Source organism: Aethalodelphis obliquidens, unplaced genomic scaffold, assembly GCF_003676395.1.
Source record: "Aethalodelphis obliquidens isolate GAN/ISIS:26980383/991018 unplaced genomic scaffold, ASM367639v1 scaffold24, whole genome shotgun sequence".
Taxonomy (NCBI): domain Eukaryota; kingdom Metazoa; phylum Chordata; class Mammalia; order Artiodactyla; family Delphinidae; genus Aethalodelphis; species Aethalodelphis obliquidens.
Window position 1 is genome coordinate 12,371,786 of NW_020837968.1, and position 20,447 is coordinate 12,392,232.

General features: G+C 44.2%; 1 protein-coding gene and 1 non-coding gene across 4 annotated transcripts in view; one reads left to right on the plus strand and one right to left on the minus strand.

The window, feature by feature from the left end:
- Window positions 1–20,447, plus strand: part of TGFB2 (transforming growth factor beta 2) — an 85,171-nt gene that overhangs the window by 19,186 nt on the left and 45,538 nt on the right. The gene's annotated exons all lie outside the window — the stretch shown is intronic.
- LOC113628698 (U6 spliceosomal RNA) lies at window positions 14,626–14,734 on the minus strand. The gene has a single exon (XR_003436189.1). It is a non-coding gene; the product is annotated as a U6 spliceosomal RNA (small nuclear RNA).

A 20,447-nucleotide genomic window follows, 5' to 3' on the forward strand; every position in this document is an offset into this window, starting at 1 on the left:
GGTATTTAAGGCACGTCATCCTGGGTGGGGAGGGCGAGTGCGACCTCCCCATTTTTCCCCACCGGAAACTGTGTCTTGGAGAGGTGAATAATACCTTGTCCTTGGTCATCACCTAGCAAAAGGAGCAGAGCCCAAATCTGAATTCAGGTCTGGCCCTGGTGCCCTCCACCACATGGACCCCAAACTTCTTTTATTTTATTTTTTATTTTTTTGCCCTTCTTTTTGCTTTCCCTTTGGAATCCCATCCCATTCATTTTATAATTCTCTTACCTACCACTTTGGATTCATTTCCTTTTCATGATTTCTTCCCATAGGAAACAAGTGGAGAGGCCTCCCCTAGTTCTTGGCCTCAGACACGCCTTCTCCCTCGGGGTTATTTTCGGTCATTTAATTGCCCCACAAGCTTCCCTATTTCTTTGGTGAAAAAACACTAGAAACCTACCCTGCCCCTCCTGAGTCTGGGAAAATCAGGAGTGTCTCGGAGGGTGTGGCCAGGATGGGGGAGAGAGATGCACAGATTCCCTAAGGTGGGAGCCTCTCCCTCCCCACCCAGCTTCCCTCCTGGGAGGAAACCCTGCGGACCCTTCCAGACCTTCCATTCAAGACTGCTGAGCAGTGGGGCTCTGCATTTTTTTTTTTTTTTTTTGTCTCTGTTCTTAGAAATAGTAATTGAGTAAAAATGTAAGTGAGCGGATGCCAAGGGGCAGGCGTCCAGGGTCAGGGTGAATTTCTCCGTGCTGACTGTGATTCTGAACACTCGTTAAGTGGAGCCTGGCTCGTGCCAAGCGGCTCGAGGGCCATCCCTGTCACCTTGTGTGAACCACCTCTCCATTCCAAGGAGAGGTTGGGAGTGGCCGCAGGGAGGGCGGGGGGCCGGTGGCGCCTCTGGCTTTCCTCCCTCGGTCTCTGACCTGGGTGTAGTTATCACTATGTGTCCTGACACCCATGCTTGGACTGGCAGCGCTGATGCTTCATCAACTTTACATCAAATCGCCTGGAGGAAGAAAGAGTCCTTGCCCCTCACAGCCCATGTGGCTGCTGCGTAATTTTTCTCCCTTTAAGTTCACTCTCCCCAAAAATGTAGGTGAGGATGAGGTGAGCCTGCCTGAAGGTTTTTCTCCTGAGATAGAAGAACCCAGAAGATAAGCGGCCGAGACAGTCTCTCTATGAAGAAATGGGTTAGAAGTCACGAAGGGAAATGCAGCTTCATTCTTCAAGGATGTACTGAGCGCGATGCTTTTTGTTAGCTTGGTTCGGATTTAAAGATGGGCTTCTCAAAGTGTGGCCTGCGTTTGTATGTCCCGAGGGGTCATCGAAAGCAGATTCCCTGACCTATCTCAGGCCTGCGGAGTCAGAATCGCTGGGGCGGGTGGGGCTGAGGAGTACTGTACCTTTAAGAGGCAGCACAGGTGAGTCAGGCCTCACTAAGGGGAGGATGCTCTCATTCTGCTGGTCTGTTTACTCGAAGTCCTTCAGCTTGAAGGATGCAGATCCAGTGGGGCCTCTGTTTGATCAGCTGGTCCTGCAAGTGTGAGACCCTGAATCCACAGCGTGGCTGGGTTTTCACCGTGTGCTCTCCATGTCCCCCCAGTGCATATAGATAGCAAGGTAGATCTGTGGTTAATTACACTTCTCACGCACAACCCCTGCTCACCATTCACCACAGAGGAGGCCCTGCACGTGCAAACAAGTGATGACACGGCGGGTGGATGCCTAGTTGGGATGTTATGTACGGGAGTGAATGCCTCCGTTCAAGTGTGGATTGGGAAGGGGAGTTTCGAAACTAATGTATAATGTGTAAGTGATGCCTAATTTATAATGTCTTAGTCAATGTATAATGTTTAATTCGCTGAGGTAGTGTTTGGTCAAAGCACTGCTGACCTCTTCGTGGCCTGAATCCTGCTCTGAGACATTCCATGGGGTAAGGATCCCGCCAACAATGGAATGTAAACTCTACTTTCTCAGCCAAACTCAGCCACAAGTAACTGCAGTTTTCTCTTTCCAAATAGTGTTTTTTTTTTTTTTTCAACCAGAGGTATTCGAGCAGGTGAAAATCTGACCCAGATATTAAAAAGAAAAAGTTAATGATAAATTACTTGGTATTTTCTTTGTGCAACCCTAGACCTCCTGTTATTTTGATGTTGTTTTGGAAACATCAAGTATTTTGATTCCAGCCATACAATGTGGATATTACATAGTGTTTTTGACCATCAAACTAAAGAAGAAGCCAGTTCTTCTACATGGTCTGTATCACTAAACCAAAAAAAAAATTGTTATTTTTTTTTTTTTATAAACATGCCCAGAAAGTGTCCTTGTGCCCCAAGTGATTTCTATGTTATTTCTACCAGTTTGAGAACTAGGTTGTTTGCTGTGTGGTGAAGGGTAGTCAACTAGCACCAGAGGAAGAGGCACTAACTACAGTGGTTACTTTATAGCCACCCTAGGATTATACTGGTCAGGCTTAATAACCACTAGAAAACATGAAGTTTAAAATATTAATATTATAAGAACTCTTATCACTCTGCAGATTTAAACAATGGGAAAAAAAGCATTTTTCTATTGAAGTAGGAAAAGAATGACGGGTCATATTCATTCTACTTCCCAGCAAGCCTTCCATTAAAAGGTCTCTACGTGCACGACAAATATAGATCGAGTTGTAAGATAAACGTCAAATGCATGCAGAGATCTTGGGAAGACAGAGGTAAAGACGAGACATTCTTACGATACTGTCTCTCACTCCACAGTGTTCATTGTCTGCTATGTAATAGACATCCATCTAGGCACTAGTGATACCATCAGTGAATAAAACAGCAGAAAACTTTGCCCTGGGAGAGCTTCACATTTTGGAGAAAGAAGGTAGACGATTAGTTCAAAAGACGAGATAAGAATGGTAGAATTTGATCCATGCGATAGGGGAGAAAAGCAGCGTTGGGGGAATGGGGAGGTGAGTTGCAATTTAAAGTAGGCTGGGCGTGGAAGCGCTCATTAAGAGGGTGACATGGAAGCAGAGACTTGAAGGAGGGCGTAGGACAGCCCGAGACAACGTGGAGAAGAGCGTTTCTGGCAGAGGGAGCAGTGGGTACCGTTCCTTCCACACTCAAGGATGATCCAAAGTAACCTAGAAGCTGAGATTAGAGAGTTAATGATGCGTCAGGTAGGGCCTTGGAGGCCACTGTCAAGTCTGTGGCTTTTCCTCTGCATAAAATAGGGAGAAGGGTGGTTCTAGCCAAGGGGCTTCTGTGGCTAAATCGAGAAGAGTGCACCGGTAACCAAGGAGGAGCACGAAGCCCAGTGAGTTGGACTTGCACTGTGAAGTTGCACTTAACAGCTGCATTTCTAGGTGAAACTGCACCAAGAACTACAACCAGACCTCCCTTGTGCTGAGTTCCTTCTTTAGCAGACAATTTGATAGGCAGGCTACAAGCGGGTTCCATATGTAGAATATGGTTTTGTTGTTGTTGTTGTTGTTTTGTTTTTTATTGTTTTATATGAATACTCCTGAGTTATTGGCAACCTACCCCCTTCCTTTCGGGAAAGAAGCTATCTTTGCACCCTTCTGTGTATGAAAATAACCTCTTGGGTCTCCCATCGTGTGCTAACAAGTATAGAATGGCAGCTGTTGGAGGCTGTACTTGCTGTACTGCCTAGTCACGGCCACCCTTGATTCAGTGACCAGGGACACAAGGCACTAAACTCATAGGTGACCACGGTTGGCCTCGGAGAATGACAAACTATCTCTCCCTGTGCGAAGTGAAAAGTTGGGCTTGGAAGGGTCTTTGGACCTGTCCAGCTGTACCTCATGCCTTTGCCTAAACTTTGAAGTGGGGTCTTAAGCCAGGGAATTTGTAAGACTATGTCTCTTATCAGTCAAAAAGCATTTCTCTTGGATGAGACTTTGAACTCTAATGTTTAAGTCTTGAACAGCAAGACTTTACACTGGGATGGCGATTTGACTCCTTCATCCATCTGTATGAGACATGTCTACCGAGTCTATAGTGCGTGCAGGTGCTGGGTGAAGTTGCCATTGGATGGAGGCATAGAGCACAGTCCCCGACTTCAGGAGAGCTACAACTTGCTGAGGAGCTCAGGCAGACCAAACCAACCAAAGCAAACCGAGAAGCTAACACCATGTGGTTGATTATTAGTAAGGGTCTGAGAGGTCGGAAGAATTGCTGAACGTGCGTGTCAAGGAAGCCTTCTTGGGGAAGGTGGTATTTGCTGCTTGAAAAGATGGCCTTTGGGGTGATCGTTTGGCCGTCATCCAGTAGCCCTAGGAAGCTGCTTCAGTTTTCTGGAAGGAGAAGATTTGCCCTTTCATGTCGTTTGCTTCCTCTGTGAGCTCGCATGACTACGGTCTTGATGAATCATGAGACAGCACAAGCACTCAGTGTAGTCTTTGAGAAATTGGATGTATTCCTACAGGAGACCCGCTGTGAAATACTGAGGCTGGAGAACAGGGCAAGATCATTATATCAAGTATTTGTTCTTCAAAATTGTTACGTTCAGGAGACATAACGGACCCATGGTGTATAAAATCCATTACACCACGATGTGCTGTTGTGTAATGGGACTCTGGAATAGAACATTATTTTATAAGCTGAAAGTCACTAGAGCTTTTCTTCTTCATCTTGAAGGCATATCACAACGATGGGTCCCTCACTCGTGTACTGTGGATTTGTGGGTTGGCTGTAGTTGTGCTCCATGACATCTTCATTGCAGGACACAGGCTGAGGGAGCCGCAAGTAACCCGGGCATGCTGACCTCCTGGCTGGCCCTCAGGAGATTTGACAGTTATCCCCACCCCATTCCATTGGCCAAGGCTGATTTCAGTAGGAGAGGAAGAGGCACAAGAAAGGGTCCATGTGGCTGTGGGCCCAGGGGAGAGGGACAGACCACATTTTGACCAAAATGGTACAGTCTACCACAGTGTAGGTGCAGGAGTTGGGGAAAGACAAAGATTTCACCCATGTTAAAAACCGTCTGTGTTGGGCTTCCCTGGTGGCGCAGTGGTTGAGAGTCTGCCTGCCGATGCAGGGGACACGGGTTCGTGCCCCGGTCCGGGAAGATCCCACATGCCGCGGAGCGGCTGGGCCCGTGAGCCATGGCCGCTGAGCCTGCGCGTCCGGATCCTGTGCTCCGCAACGGGAGAGGCCACAGCAGTGAGAGGCCCGCGTACCGCAAAAAAAAAACAAAAACCAAAAAACAAAAAAAACACCTGTGTTGTGGGTATGGCTTGGCTAGAGCCACACTATCGCTTTATCTGTTGAATTATGAGGAGCTTTATAATGGATATTTACTGAATAATTAGTAGGTTGGCCTTATAAGACAGACATCAATGTCCTCGTCCTCCATTTTTATGTATCACTTGTTCCTCCAACCGAGACAAGTTTATTTGGTGTCAGAGGCACAGTAGGTAGTACTAGGTTTAGGAAGCAAGTCCTGATGTGTTATGTGAAGTTTATGTATGTCAGGGAAGCTCAGGCTTACCTCCAAAGCATGTACTCAGATCCCTTAGCCTTAGGGTCTCAGGTTGCCACTGTGGTCCTCACATGCCCAGCAATATCTGGTAAATGTGCTTCACAGTAAGGATCCAGGCTAAGCTTCCATGAGACTGTAAGTTTGAAGATGCTTAACTGTTTGCTAGAGGGACCATGACTTTCCTGTTTCTTCTCTCTCTTGTGTGAGTTCCATGCCAATTGATTTAAACATCGTGTACCATGCGGTCCCTTAGAATTCTGTCTAACCTGAACCTTAGTCTCCTGCCAGTGACCTACGGGTTGCTGCCTTAGATTCAGGCTCCTTCTTGCTGTGTCCAGTGAGAAAACCGGAGAATGACCCTGCCTGGCTTGAGGCATCTTCTGTACCACTCTCAAGCCAGGGGCAGCCATCCATCCCCTCTGAGCGCCCCTGAGCATGCTGGGTAACTCTGTGCTTTCAAGTTCATTGCCATCTCTGCAGCCTATTCTTAGTAGCAGCAGATGCTGAGCTTTTCCATCCTGCTCTTGGGGTCAGCGGTGGGAAAGAGCAGAAAAAATGAAAGCATTGTCTTGCCCCTGGCTGGACATCTGTATTTCTGAATCGCCCTGTTGTGTGGGTGATGCAACCACTGGAGCTGTTTTGCTGAATGTGAACTTTGTCCACCGACTGGACTTTAAAATTGGTTTTGGATCCTTGTGAAATCCAAACGGTCAGACCACATTTTTCTAATCTTCGGTTGGATTGTATCTTTGCTCTGAAGCGGAGCTGATTCGTATGTGTTCGCCTTCACGGCAGGGGCTGCTTCTCTGTTTTCCTGGTCTGCGTTGCTTGTTTTCTCAAGGCTGCTACTTACCTCGTCCATTGTGTGTAGGCAGGAGAGCAGGAGGGCAGCTCCCTGCGGGAACTGCGGCCACTGTGGCTTCAGGGATGGTTTACTCAAGTGTTATTGTTAGGGAGAGAGTAGACTGGCTTTCAGAAACTAAACAGGGGAAGCACCAAGACCAGCTCACCCACAGGTATGCTGGGACCATGGCAAAGACTTGAACTTGGGCTTCAGATATCAAAGCACTCAGACCCTTTATTGGAAGCGTTGACCTTCAGGGCTGTGGTCTCTACTTGGGTGTTCTAGTGCTGGGATTCTCAACCTCACTGTGCGTGAGAATCACCTGGGAGATATTTAACATACATTCAGGCTGAGGTCCGCCTCCAGAAATTCTGAGTCAGTTGGTCTGGGGTGGGGTCTGGCATCTTTAGTTTTAAAAAGCTTCCCAGGGCATTCTAATGGGCAGCCAGGTTTGAGAACCTCTGTTTTGGGGGTTTACATAACTTTTACTACTATGATTTTCTGTCTAGGTATCCATGTTCTAATATGAGTGAACTTCTGCATGAAGAAAAGGCGTATACCTGCTTGGGGGTATTGATAGATAAAAAGGGTGGATTCTGGCTTTAGTAATAATAAGATGAATAATAATGTTACTGATAGCCATTAGTTATTGAATACTTAGTTCGGCAATGCACTAATCTTTCTCTATTAGCCCTATAGGATAAACAGTTATTCTCAGTTTTACAGATAAGGAAACTGAGACTTACAGACATCATGTAATTTCCCCACAGTCACACAGCTAATAAGTGGCAGAGCCAGAACTTGAACTTGGTCTGTCTGGTTCCAAAGCTCCAACTAATCGCTCCCCTAAGACGATAAACTTAAGTATACACAAGAATATTTGGGGTGAGGGGATGAGGTGTCAGAAAAGGAGAATTCACTGAGTGAGAATAATATGTATCTGTATTTTAAAGAGCTCATTCTTTTCTGAAAAAGGAAAAATGATATGTTTGGATGCTTTCTTTTTTTCTTTTAAATCCAGTATTTCTCTCCTGAAAACCTATGGAAATTCAAAGCAGGCAGCAGAACCCAAGGGCTTGAACACAGGTGTTGGAATTAGGCCGTGCCTTCTGAGTTTAGCTCATCTTTACTCTCTGGGTTCCCTGTTTGAAGAACGAAGTGGTTGCTACTTATATGAACGTGTATGAAATAAGGTGCATCCTTATGTGATTCTCTTGTCCACACTGGATAATCACTGGACCGTGCAGTGTAAAATCCTGGTGTTTTTCTTTTTTTTTCTCCCTAGCTAGGAACAACTGTTTTTTGGCTGGTTTTTTTTTTTTTTTTTTTTTTTTTTGGCTAGTAAATCTGAGTTCTTCCTCAGACTACTGCATTAATCCTTTAATGCCTATTAAAAGAACAGAATGGTTCCAGGTCAAGGCCCTAGAAATTCCATCTCCAGTTCCAGGCCTTCGTATGTGTCCTCATACATATGAAGGAATGTTGCAGATCAAGGCAGCCAATAAATATTTGTTAAACGTGGGAGTGAGTGAATTTTGCAAATATGGACCACAAGAGAAATAGCACCTTGCATATCGCTAAGGACTCATTGGGAAATGAGCAAAATGTCTTAGTCCACTGGTCTGCTCCCAGTTTCTCCATGGGGCCACTTGGTCTGTTAGCCAACTCCTAATTCCCACCTGGGGAAAGTTTTTGTACTCTAAGCAAAGCAATATTAATAGGATTAAAAGCATCTTATTATCACCAACCTCTGTTTATATCTCTGAGCCTGGATGAAGGGATACTGACTTCTTCTTTACTGTCAGTAGCATTTTTCATGTTATAAGTTAGGAAAAATTCAGAGTTCCCGGGGGCACAGAAAGAACATGAGTGAAGCTACTCGCCAGCCCATATGAAAGCCAAGCCTATATCTGATGCATTCTTGTTGTGGATGATCCCACGGGGATGCCTGGATCAATACTTGCTCCCTCTGTGAGTTCGAACTGCTGTCCCTGGAGTTATAGTGGGACAGTTGGGCCTGTGTTCTTGGGTCCTCAGCCAGACAGCACAAGTATTTTTAGGGTTCTTCTTGTTTCAATCCAATTTCTGATTGAAACTTTAACACATGCAGGCTGCACTGAAACAACTTTTAAACTACTCTCTGGGTAGTGTAGGAGGGCTTGGATGAGTACTACAGCCCTTAAGCATTTTTTTTTTTTTTTCTAAATATCCAACAGGCTGAACAGAGGAAATTTAAGTCTAACCCTGGGGGGGACCCCGGTTTAGTCATCTGTCTAGACAGACGAGTTCATATAATGGGCCTCTCTGTTTCTTTTGCTTTGTTAGAACAGACGGTGGTCCCTTCCTTTCAACTTTGCGAGGATGTCGACCTTTGGTTTTTTGATCCCAGCCTACCACTGATAAGCCAAGAAAGTGACTCATACATGAGCCAAAGATGACTCTTGAGGGTGACACTTAGTCTGTGATATAATAGAAAGAAAATACAGGTTTTGCATAAAGGAGAATCCTGGGTAAAATCCTGACTGTGAAATACTGGGCAAGTCAGTTACCCTCTCTGAACCTCATTTTTCTCTTCTCTAAAATGAGAATTGATTTTTAAAAATAATGCTTCTTAATGGTACTTTAAAAAAAAAAAGAAATTAACACATAAAAATGCCGTGCCTGTGGTAGGGAATGAATATATTTTTTATTCGTTCATTCATTCATTCACTTATTTCAAGGTGATCAGTGAAGACTTTTTCTTGCTTTTGTATTCTGAGAACTATAGGAAAACCAGAAATTCCAACCCATGTTTTTAATATCAAGTTATACATTGAGAAAAGCAAGTGATATATATATATATATATATATATATATATATATATATATATTTTTTTTTTTTTTTTTTGGTACGCGGGCCTCTCACTGTTGTGGCCTCTCCCGTTGCGGAGCACAGGCTCCGGACGCGCAGGCTCAGCGGCCATGGCTCACGGGCCTAGCCGCTCCACGGCATGTGGGATCTTCCCGGACCAGGGCACGAACCCGTGTCCCCTGCATCAGCAGGCGGACTCTCAACCACTGCGCCACCAGGGAAGCCCAAGTGATATATTTTTTTAAAGCCTAAGAAAAAATTAAAAGTGGTACCAATTTCTGTCAGAGGAAAATAATGCTGAAGATATCATTTAAACATTGGTAAAAGCAAGTAAGGCAGAATGATATTCTTTGTCTTATCAGGAGGGCTCAAAACTTTCAGAACCTGCCTAAAAGAACTCTGTGTGTTAGTAACTATTTCTACAACTAAGTGGTACATCTCTCTCCCTTGTTATTTCACTTTAATCCCTTCCTGAATTGTCCCTGAAAACAAGGATGCGGAAAATACTGTTTTATTCAATTTAATTCAATAAATATTCACTGAGCATGTACTGCCTCAAGGGCTTGCTGCCTGAATCACACGAGTGGATAAAAATGAGGAGAGTAGGGGTAGATCCCCCCAGAAGAGGCAGCACACACAGCGCAGAGGAAGGCACTGGGCTCACACAACATAGGTGTAAGTGGAGGCGTCCTATCTCTAGTTATGTAACATTGGATAGGGCACACGCCCCCTTTGAGCCTCAGTTTCTTAGCTTCCACCAAAATGGGACAATCATGGTGGCATGATGGCATGCCCCTCAACACTTGTAGTGTTACTTTTATCATTGTTCTTCCTCTTTTTATTGTTGTTCTTACATCACCCCTGCCCTCAAGTAGCTTATAGCCTATTTGTGAAGACAACGTGATACACCCGCTGCCCTACACAAAGCAGAACCATTCAAAAGTTGCTGAATGATATTTACAAGCCAAGGCCAATGGTAACACAAAGACAAGGTGACTGGGTAACGAAACCAACTTTTTAAAACATCGATCCATATCGTACGTAGAATGACATGTGTACCTGAGCAGTGAATAGCCCGAGCCTCAGGATGAAAAGGGAAACAGGAAAGTCAGCATCTCCTTCAGCTGTTAAAGGACAGAAGCAAGTGACGTCTGTGTTGATAGCAAAGCTTTTCACATGTCAGAGTACAGTTCTTGACGTTTTCATACATTGAAATTCCATCAGAACCCAGTGCTTTACGTGGCTTCGGATATGGTATGTCTGAGTCATGTCTCTCTCAATACAACTGCAATCAATAAAAAAGCCCAGTAAAATGTGGTTAGCCACAAGGACCTCCCTCCCGACCCACCCCACCCCCAGTCAGCACAGATCCATTCAGTCTACTGCTCCCTCCCCGCCCCCCCACAAACTCTGGACTGAGAGAGGCTTACGCTTCTTCAAGTACAAAGAACAGAAAGGCCCACTCTTGTGCCGGTTGCCTGCCCCTCCTGTTGTCTGGCCTGCCCCGCTCCTGACCCCTGGGAAGCCCCGTCCTGTCCTGTGCCTTGGGTGGCTGTGGCCAGAGAGGAGCTCTGCCCAGGGTTATGGGTACACAGAATAGATGTCTCCAGAGGATGTGGCCTGAGGTTCCAGAAGGCCTTACTGAGTAAAAAATCCTGTCCTTGCTCTTACTGATACAGCTGGCTTCCTCCTGTATCCTCTGTAAAGTGAATCTTGAGGCCCACACTGGCCATCACCTCCTTCGTTTTACTTCCTTACGTATCTTGTAGTGTTTTTTCCTTCTTGCTCTTACGTACAAGTGACCTGAGGCAGCAGCAGGGGTTGTGAATGCACAGGGAGGCCAGAGGGGAGAGGAGGAAAGGAGGTGGGAGCCAGACAGGTGTGCAAAGGACAGAGAGAGCTGTCGCCTGCTTGCTGTTTGGACTTGGCCGTTACCTGCTGGAGCAGCGCACTCCCAGGCCAGCGAAGCAAGAAGGGTGTCTTCCAGCAGACTCGAGCTGTCATCCCGGAAGTCCTTGACCTTCCATCACCCACAGGGGAAATCGGGCCTCCCGATCACCTTTAATTGTCAAAGCAAACCAAGAGAATGTGCTCCGTTTTCTTTATTCTTAGGAAAATGGTGCCCCTTTCTTTGTTCCCACTCAAAGTCTGCTTTGGTATTTTTTCTCAAAGTTGCCATTTGGGAAGGAGGTTTTATTTAAAAGTTCTGAGGTTAGATATTTGGAGAGTAAGATGAAGCCAGTTGAAAACGGTGTCCTTTTTGTGTTCTTAACCGAGGGAAGTTCAGTCCTGACCTCTGAATCAGTGAAGGCCAAAGTTTGTCACTGGCTGTGATATAATCTAATTTTACCACTACTTGCTTCTAGTTAATAGAAAGGTGAACCTAAATATGTCTAACTACACTTATTTTACTTACTGGGGGAACCAGTTACCCTTTGCTAAGGATCTGTATCTAGCTTCTTTTATTCACACTTGGTGTTTGGTCCATAACAACAATGACAACAACGACAAGAATAATATTTATAATAAAAATATTGATTACTTACACTGATGTGGTACTACTTCTACCCCAGGCACCCTCCTAAGTACTTAGGGATATTGACTCATTTGATCCTGGCAATAATGGATAGGCATTATTATTTTTTTCCATTTCACATAGGAGGAAACCAAGGCACAGAGATAGATTAAATCACTCCCAAGATCAATAGCTAGGAAGTGGAAGAGCCAAGGTGCCCCACCTCCCACAGTTGCCGCTGTCATCATGACTCACTCCCGTGGACTGAAGTTTGAGCTGATCACGTGACACAGAAGCGGCCACGTGGTGCAATGGTTGAGGGCGTAACTCCAGAATGAAAACTGCTTAGGCCTGTTTGTTTGGGGAAAGGCAGTGCACGCTGAAAGTAGAGTCCACCTGGCGTAAAATATAGAAACCATTTACGTATGAGAAACCTATGCGGTACGTATACACGCAGTGCTCCTTCGGGTCTAAACTGAGGAGAGCAGTCCACATGCCAGGTTCTCTTCAGGTGACTTTCTTAAACCAACCCCTTTGATTAGCAAACAGTACAAATGTTTATAAAGTTGGAGGAATTTTAACATCTTTATTTGAATGGCGCAAAGCAGCCCAATGTAGCTTGGCCCTGGGCTGCAGCCTATATGTATCTGGATGCCAAGAAGCGACTGTGCTCCGCCTGGGATGCCAAGCATTCCAGACCTGTTACCTTGTAAGTGTAATATTTACCAGATTTTCGCTTCATCTGGAGATGAGTTGGGGAGTCTGCGGCTGCTGGGAAGGGAGCTCCGTGTGCAGAGGCCTCCCTGAATGACCAGGGAGCTGGGGAGATGAACAGAGGTCTGCCGGAAACAAGCCCTTTTGCTGGGAGTCTAGGAAAAAATAACAGAAGCTACGACGTTGGGGTACCCGTCAAACTCACAGTGCTGAGTGCTTTGGCTTTCACAGTCCTAGTTTATCCTCACATCTCTAGGCGATAGAGGCTGTCTTGTCCCCATTTTAGAGATGGGCAAAGTGCGGTTTAGAGAATTAACTGGAGTGCCACGTAGCTAGCTCTGTTCCAAGGCCTATCTTTACTTTCACTTTAGTAAAGCTGGTTTAGAGCAAAGGGTGATGGTGGCCAAGTGGGGCTGAATCGTTCCCTGTAGCCTCTCTTGATTCTCATTTCCTCTGACCTTCCCAACCTCCTTGCCAGGAAGGTGTCCCGCACATTTTACAGATGAGGAAACTGAGGCCTAGAAAGGTTAAGAGATGTGCCCAGGGCCAGCTTTTACGTGGCAAAGCCAAAGCAGAATCTGGGTCTTTGAGTCCCAAACCTTAAATCTCCTCGTGTTACAGAGCCAAGATTACAAACAAAACCCCATCCTAAGCTCTCTGTGGTGTTCCTAAATTTTGCGAAGGGCCTGGAGGCCGAGTTCTAGACAGTCTGTACTGAACCCTGTATGTCAATAAACAGAGCTAGTAAATGACATATCGTTATTGTGTGTGTGTGTGTGTGTGTGTGTGTGTGTGTGTGTGTGTGTGTGTGTCCATGCACACACAGTGGGGCAGTCGCAGGCTGGAGCAGGTGAGAATCATTTTCAAGTCGAAGAGGTCAGCGATTGCCAGATCAGCAAGTGTAATGAACCATACTTTACTTTCATCATCACTTCATCCGACGAGTAAATGGTGACGAGATCCCCAAGGTCAGGAAAAGGATGGTGAAAACTGCCTCTAGTTCTTCCTGCCCTTCCCGGATGGGGGCTGCCACCGGGACCCTCGACACAGCCGTCATTTTGTTCGTTTTCTCTTTTTGGCGGAGCGTTCGTGTGAAAATGAAGCCAGAGCATTGGAAGCAGCCCCCTGGCCGCACCCGAAGTGCTCAGGGCTGCCTTCCGATGAGGCTGGAGATATAAGCGGAAGAGGCAGCTCGCCCGGGGGCACCTTGCAAGAGCCCTTATTCGCTACTGCTCCCGTTGCTTTGGGAGATGATGCTTTGGTTGAATCTCACCCCAAAAGCAGTACTTTTAGCCGAAGGTGGAGAATTATAAAAGCAAAGGTGTGACATGAAGCTCTCTGGTGAGTGTTGTCAGTGGAAGAACAGTCACCCCAGCATAGAGAAAGTTGCTGCAAGATCCGCGTCCAGACTCGGGGCCGGGCCCCTGATTCACCGAGGCGCCGGCTCTCGCGAAACCGATGAAGGGACTAGTTTTAAGCCCTTGGTTTCACTTCTACACTGAAGTAGGTAGGCAGGGTTTTTTTTCTCTGCGGAAGTTCAGAGTTTTTCTCTACTGGCTTCACAGTGCCACTGTGTCCTGTGTTGGACATTTGGTCACAGGAACTGAATCCAAAGGATGATTTTCCATCATTTCAATTTCTTTTCTTGGGGGGGGGGTATAAATACAACAGACCTTGGTTATGCTACTATTTTGTTGAGTGGGTTTTGTTCCATGAGTGGATTTGGTCTATACATTCCCTTTTCTGATACCGTTTTGGTATCACGGTTATACTGCCTGTGTAAGTGAGTTGGGGTATCTCCCCATTTCTTTCTCTGGGATAGTTTGCATAGATTGGAATATGTTTCCTAAAAGTCTAGTGAGATTCCTTTGTACAACTGCCTGGGACTAGTATTTCTTTGTAGGACCTTCCATAATGATATTATTTTTTAAATATTTATATGCATTTTCATCCTTCTAATTTCTTTTTTTTCCCTTTTTTTTAGTTTTTTTTGTTTTAATTGAAGTAGAGTTGAATTACAACGTTGTGTTAGCTTCTGGTATACAGCAAAGTGATTCAGTTATACATATATATTCGTTTTCACATTCTTTTCCATTATGGTTTATTATAGGATATGGAATTTAGTTCCCTGTGCTATACAGTAGGACCTTGTTGTTTATCCATTTCATGTATAACTGTTTGCGTCTACTAATCCCAAACTCCTAATCCAACCCTCTCCCACCCAAAAATATAGAACGCTTCACGAATTTGCGTGTCATCCTTGCACAGGGACCATGCTAATCTTCTCTGTATCATATTCCAATTTTAGTATATGTGCTGCCGAAGCGAGCACTCCCCATTCTCAATGGACGTACTATTTACATACAGCAAAAGGCACAGCTCTTAAGTGTGCAGCTTGATGAGTTTTGACAAAAGTATACCTTTGACATAATCTTGAAGCAGAAGAGAGTGGAGTAACTTGCCTGCAATGAAACGGCCAGTGTTTAGGGAAGGGAGTCAGGATTAGGAAAAGGAGGATGAAAGTTCCCAACTTCTGCTCCCAATATGATGCTAAGATCATCTTCATATACCATCTCTAGTTTGCTCAGGAGCACAGGTCTTGAACGGGCTTTCCTTTCCAAGGTCTGGTGGTATATGGAGCTATGATGTGCTCTTTCTCTTTTGATCCCTCATCTCAGTTTTTGCAAATAAATATCTGTGGGGGCGAGGAGGTTGTCAGATGACACAAGCCTACTGTAAATTGTTTTTAGAGTTTTCTTGGAAATAACTTTTTTTTTTTTAACATCTTTGTTGGAGTATAATTGCTTTACAGTGTTGTGTTAGTTTCTGCTGTATAACAAAGTGAATCAGCTATACGTATACATATATCCCCATATCTCCTCCCTCTTGCGTCTCCCTCCCACCCCTCCTATCCCGCCCCTCTAGGTGGTCACAAAGCACCGAGCTGGTCTCCCTGTGCTATGCAACTGCTTCCCACTAGCTCTCTATTTTACATTTGGTAGTGTATATATGTCCATGCGACTCTCTCACTTTGTCACAGCTTACCCTTCCCCCTCCCCTAACTGGGTTTTTTAATCAAACACTACATGGTTAGGAAAAGTCTCAAGGAGAAATAAAATGCAAAGGGAAAGGCAGTTCCCAATCAGGAGGAAAGAAAACTCTGTGATAGAGCCTTAAACTTGGGGATTCTGCCCTGGGATATTACAGGAGAGCTGTGGAGCTGGATTTATCATCTAAACAGAGGGTTTAATGGGAAGCCTAGCAGCACAGATGCACCCACATTTAGACAGGATATCGAACTACTGTTTTGTGGCTGTATAATCCTCCTAGGATTTGTAAGTGATCTTTTAGGAAAGTTGAAACTGCAAGGTGGGAAAGCATGTGCCTTTTTAAAACAGTGTGTCATCTATTGTAAATATGAACCTACATTAAGAATAACACAAGAACATTTTGAAATGCAGTAACAAGATTGTTCTTTTGCCCTTCAGAGGTCCCTTTTCTGTCTGATGGGAAAGCAGGTGACATGGGGGTGGGGAGGGAGTCACAGGCTTTCAGGGTCACACAGGCTCCTACTGGCTCTAGAGGAGGTAGGAATTCTTACTAAGAAGTGTCAGCCCTTGCGTAAAGCGTTTATCCCTTTAACCATGATGTCTGGGAGTTTTTTGCCAAAGAATTTTAACACAGCTACCTGTCAGAGGATTCGCCAGATTTGGTGATATGTCCTATGAGTCAGGTTTCAAGGTTTCAAGGAGTTAGAAGTCGCAACAAGATTAATCACAAACTTCTGAAGAACATTCCATGAAACACATTTGCAAGTAAGAAATGTTGCCTTTGGATTTCCCAACCTAAAAAGGTAGAGCGTAAACACGCACTGACCAAAAAGTACCACATTCTGGTGCCTCCCAAAAATTGTGAAATGAGACAAGAATGCCTTTCCTCCACCCTTTCCTTCATTTTGGCCTCACAGTTTGTCATGCACGGTGATTTTGTGGTGGGGTGACAGTTCTGTAGAGATGAGATATAGGGAAAGTTTATTTAAGGTTTATTTAAATAATATAAAGTAATTCACAGGGGTTTTTTTCCCCCTCCTCCTCGAGAACATCTTGATTCATTTTCAAAAAAAGAAAAAAAAAAAAGGAATTACGTAGCATAAGTGTTTTGAATGCATTGGGTATGTCTTATTTTTAGTGAGAGTGTATTGTCATTTATTATTTTATAGGGTTAGAGGTTATCATCTTTTTCACGTAGATAATTTAAATTGCTATGTATGTTGGAATAGAGTCAGGATAACTTGACATGGAAAAGGCACTATTAGCAGGTGTGTGGTCTATTTGCCAAGCTGAGAAAAGTAAGTATGTTAAGTACTCTACTATGTGTTATAAGCAAGATTGTGTATAAATGGGTTTATCTTACCTTATGAAGTGAAGTACTAAAAGTAGTCCATTGTATTGATAAGTCACTTTCACTCTGGCACCACCACTTACTGGCTATGTGACCTTAGATAAATGATGTAATCCTCCTAAGCCTTGGTCTCCTCATCTGCAAAATGGGAATGAAAAGAGTGTCTACCCTGTCGAGTCTTTGTGAGGCTTAAATGAGATAATGCAGATAGGACTCTGAGCTGCTGCTGTTATTATTGGCATATTACATACTGAGAGGCAGATTTTCCAGGCAGTGGATTTACCATGCATTTGCTTCACCTCACCTCGTTCTTCCTTAAGCTCGGGGCCGTGGACAGTCCTTCACATGCCTAGAGTTTGGCCACAAAGGGACGGAAGGCAAAACTCAAATCTGTTGGTTAAAACTCAGCTTGGAGGATGACCTGTAGGGGGTTCAGGGAAACAGATGAGGGTTGGCTACAGGTGCTTCGGAGGCTGCCCATGTGCATGTCGAGGTCCCGGGCAGGTATGGCTCATAGGACTGAGGACACCGTGATCTCACAGCCCCCCGAGAGTGGCTCCAGTTCTGTGCACTGTAACCTGAATGGACCCTTCCTAAGTCTGAGGCGATGTGATGAGTGGGAAGAACACCTGTTGGGAGTCAGGATTTGGGTTTGATAATCCACTTACCAGTGTTTTCTGATCACTAACTCTGAGCCTCAGTGTTTTATCTGCAAAGTCGGAGATCAACCACAAAAGTTGTTTCCGGGGGATTAGATGAGCTTGTGTCAGCAAATGCTTGTTGTCTTTGAGTGACCTCTGGGGAAGTGTGGTGAGTACATTCTAATTCAGTGACAGTGTCAGAACGGCTGTCATCAAAAAGACAGCAAATAACAACTGTAGACGAGGGTGTGGAGAAGAGGGAACCCTTGTGCATTGTTGGTGGGAATGTAAATTGGTGCATTCAGTATAGAAAACAGCATGGAGATTCCTCAAAAAATTAAAAATAAAACTATGTATAATCCAACAACTTCACTTCTGGGTATTTAGCTGAAGAAAACAAAAACATTCGTTGGAAAAAATATATGCACCCCTGTGTTTATTGCAGCGTTATTCACAATAGCCAAGATAAGGAGGCAACCTAGTTGTTTATTGACAGACGAACAGAAAAAGATGATGTGGTGTATATACAATGGAATGTTACTCAGCCACCAAAAGAATGAAATTTTGCCATTTGTGACAACATGGATGGACCTAGAGCTATTATGCTAAGTGAAATAAGTCAGACAGACAAAGACAAATACCATAGGATTTCACTAAAAAACAAAACAAATGAGCAAACAACAGAACAGAAACTGACTCATAGATTCAGAGAACAAGCAGGTGGTTGCCAGAGGGGAGAAGGGTGGGGAGATAAGTGACATAGGTGAGAAGACCAAGAGGTACAGACTACCAGTTATAAAATAAATAAGTCATGGGATATAACTTACATCATAGGGAATATTGTCCATTATATTATAACTTTGTGTGTTGACAGGTGGTACTGAGACTTATCATGGTGATTATTTTGCAATGTATAAAAATGTTGAATCACTATGTTGTACGCCTGAAACTAATATAAAATTGTAGGTCAATTATACTTCCATTTAAAAAGATATTTAAAAAGAATAAATGTAAATACAGTCATGCCACCTTGCACGTATGATTCACTTTGCATTTAGCAAAGCCCGTTCACATGCATCATCATATTTGAGCCTGACCAGAGCCCTGTAAGGTGGTCACCGGCTCCCAAGGCACAGAGAGGTTCAAGACAACACAGCTTCAGAGGTAAATGGGAATTCTTACCAAGAAGTGATAGGCCTGTGTGTAAACCCCTCATCCCTTGAACCCTGAGATGTGGGAGGTTTTTACCGGAGGGTTCTAACACAACCACATGTCAGGACGAAGACGAGTCTCCTCACTTAGCTGCAACAGACAATATATTGGATCAAGAGCTAGAAAATCACACACAAAACGTATGCTTGACTTACAAGGAGCCAAGGAGAAGCAGCAGAAACATAGACCTCATATCTCGCCTTCAGAACCTAAATGAGGCTTTTCAGAAGCTCAGCCTCAGAACCCTCAGTGCTATCTGGTTCCTTCCCCATCTTTCCTATTTGAGGAAAGTTGAAGATTCGAAGGGCTAGAACTAGACTCCTCTAATGAGCCTCAGCACAGTGTCACACGTTGTCCGGGTGTTCGCATTTCGAAGGTCATCTGGTTCTGTTATCTCTCCTTGAATCTTGTCCCGAGATTCTGGCTGTTGCCGGGAAAGTTCCTGACTCCTTTTGTGTATGGTTCTGACCATACACATATCTTCTGATGAGAAGGCTCATCATTTACTGAGCTTTGGCTGTTCTTCTGGAACTTTCCACCCGCCGGTCCTTGAAGAACTTCAGAAGGAGCCTTTATTGGGAAGAGAGAGGCCATGGAGCAGTAGAAAGATTGTGGACTTGGGGTCAGATAGACTTGATTTGCGATTTCCAGCCACTTCTCTGTTCTAGCTGCACGCACGAGTGACTTGCCTGCTCTAAACCTCAGTCTGTTCATGTGTACAACAAGTGGTGGGCAGTGGGAATTATCTAGCTCATAGCAAACACTGTCAATAAGACAGCAATTGTACAAAAAATATACATGAGATGCCATTAAGGTTAAAAATGAGATTATATCCAAGAAAGCGTGTTGTAAATTGCCTGTAAATGTGGGTACTTTTAATAGTAAAATCACTTGAAGTCTCTTTTACACCTGGTTTTATGTGAGTGAGCCAATGGGTCTACAAATCTAGTGACCCCAGAGTGGTTTTCTAAGACGTGTCCTGTTGAATTGGGCTCACGTGTGCCCATAGGTTCCTGATATTAATAGGTATAAACTGAGGAGTAGAGGCACAGCCAAGGACTGTGCTGGTTTGTTTGACTCTGTAAAGGCAGAGAAAACGTCTTCCATCCACAGAGTTTCAGATACTGTTGCAATTTTGACATATGTGACGTTTTTTTTGTTCCTGGTTAGGAGAGTCTTCCTGGCATAGGACTCTGAGAGTAGGTGCAGGTTTTTTGGGGGGGAGTGGGGGGTAGGAGGGCAGGAATGTGTTGCAATTTTATTTTATTTTTTAAAATTTAATTTAATTTTTATTTTATATTGGAGTAGAGTTGATTTACCATGTTGTGCTAGTTTCAGGTATATAGCAAAACGATTCAGTTATATTATATATACATATATCCATTTCTTTTTCAGATTCTTTTCCCATATAGGTTATTACAGAATATTCAGTAGAGTTCCCTGTGCTCTACAGTAGGTCCTTGTTGATTATCTATTTTATATATAGTTAGTGTGCATATGTTAATCCCAAACTCCTAATTTATCCCTCTCTGACCACCTTTCCCCTTTGATAACCTTAAGTTTGTGTTCGAAGTCTGTGAGTCTGTTTCTGTTTTGTAAATAAGTTCATTTGTATCATTTTTTTTAGATTCCACATATAAGGGATATCATATGATGTTTGTCTTTGTCTGTTTTCCTTCACTTAGTGTGATAATCTCTAGGTCTATTCATGTTGCTGCAAATAGCATTCTCTTAAAGGCAGAGAAAAGTCCTGCCATCCACAGGGTTTCAGGTACCCCTGCTGTTTGGACA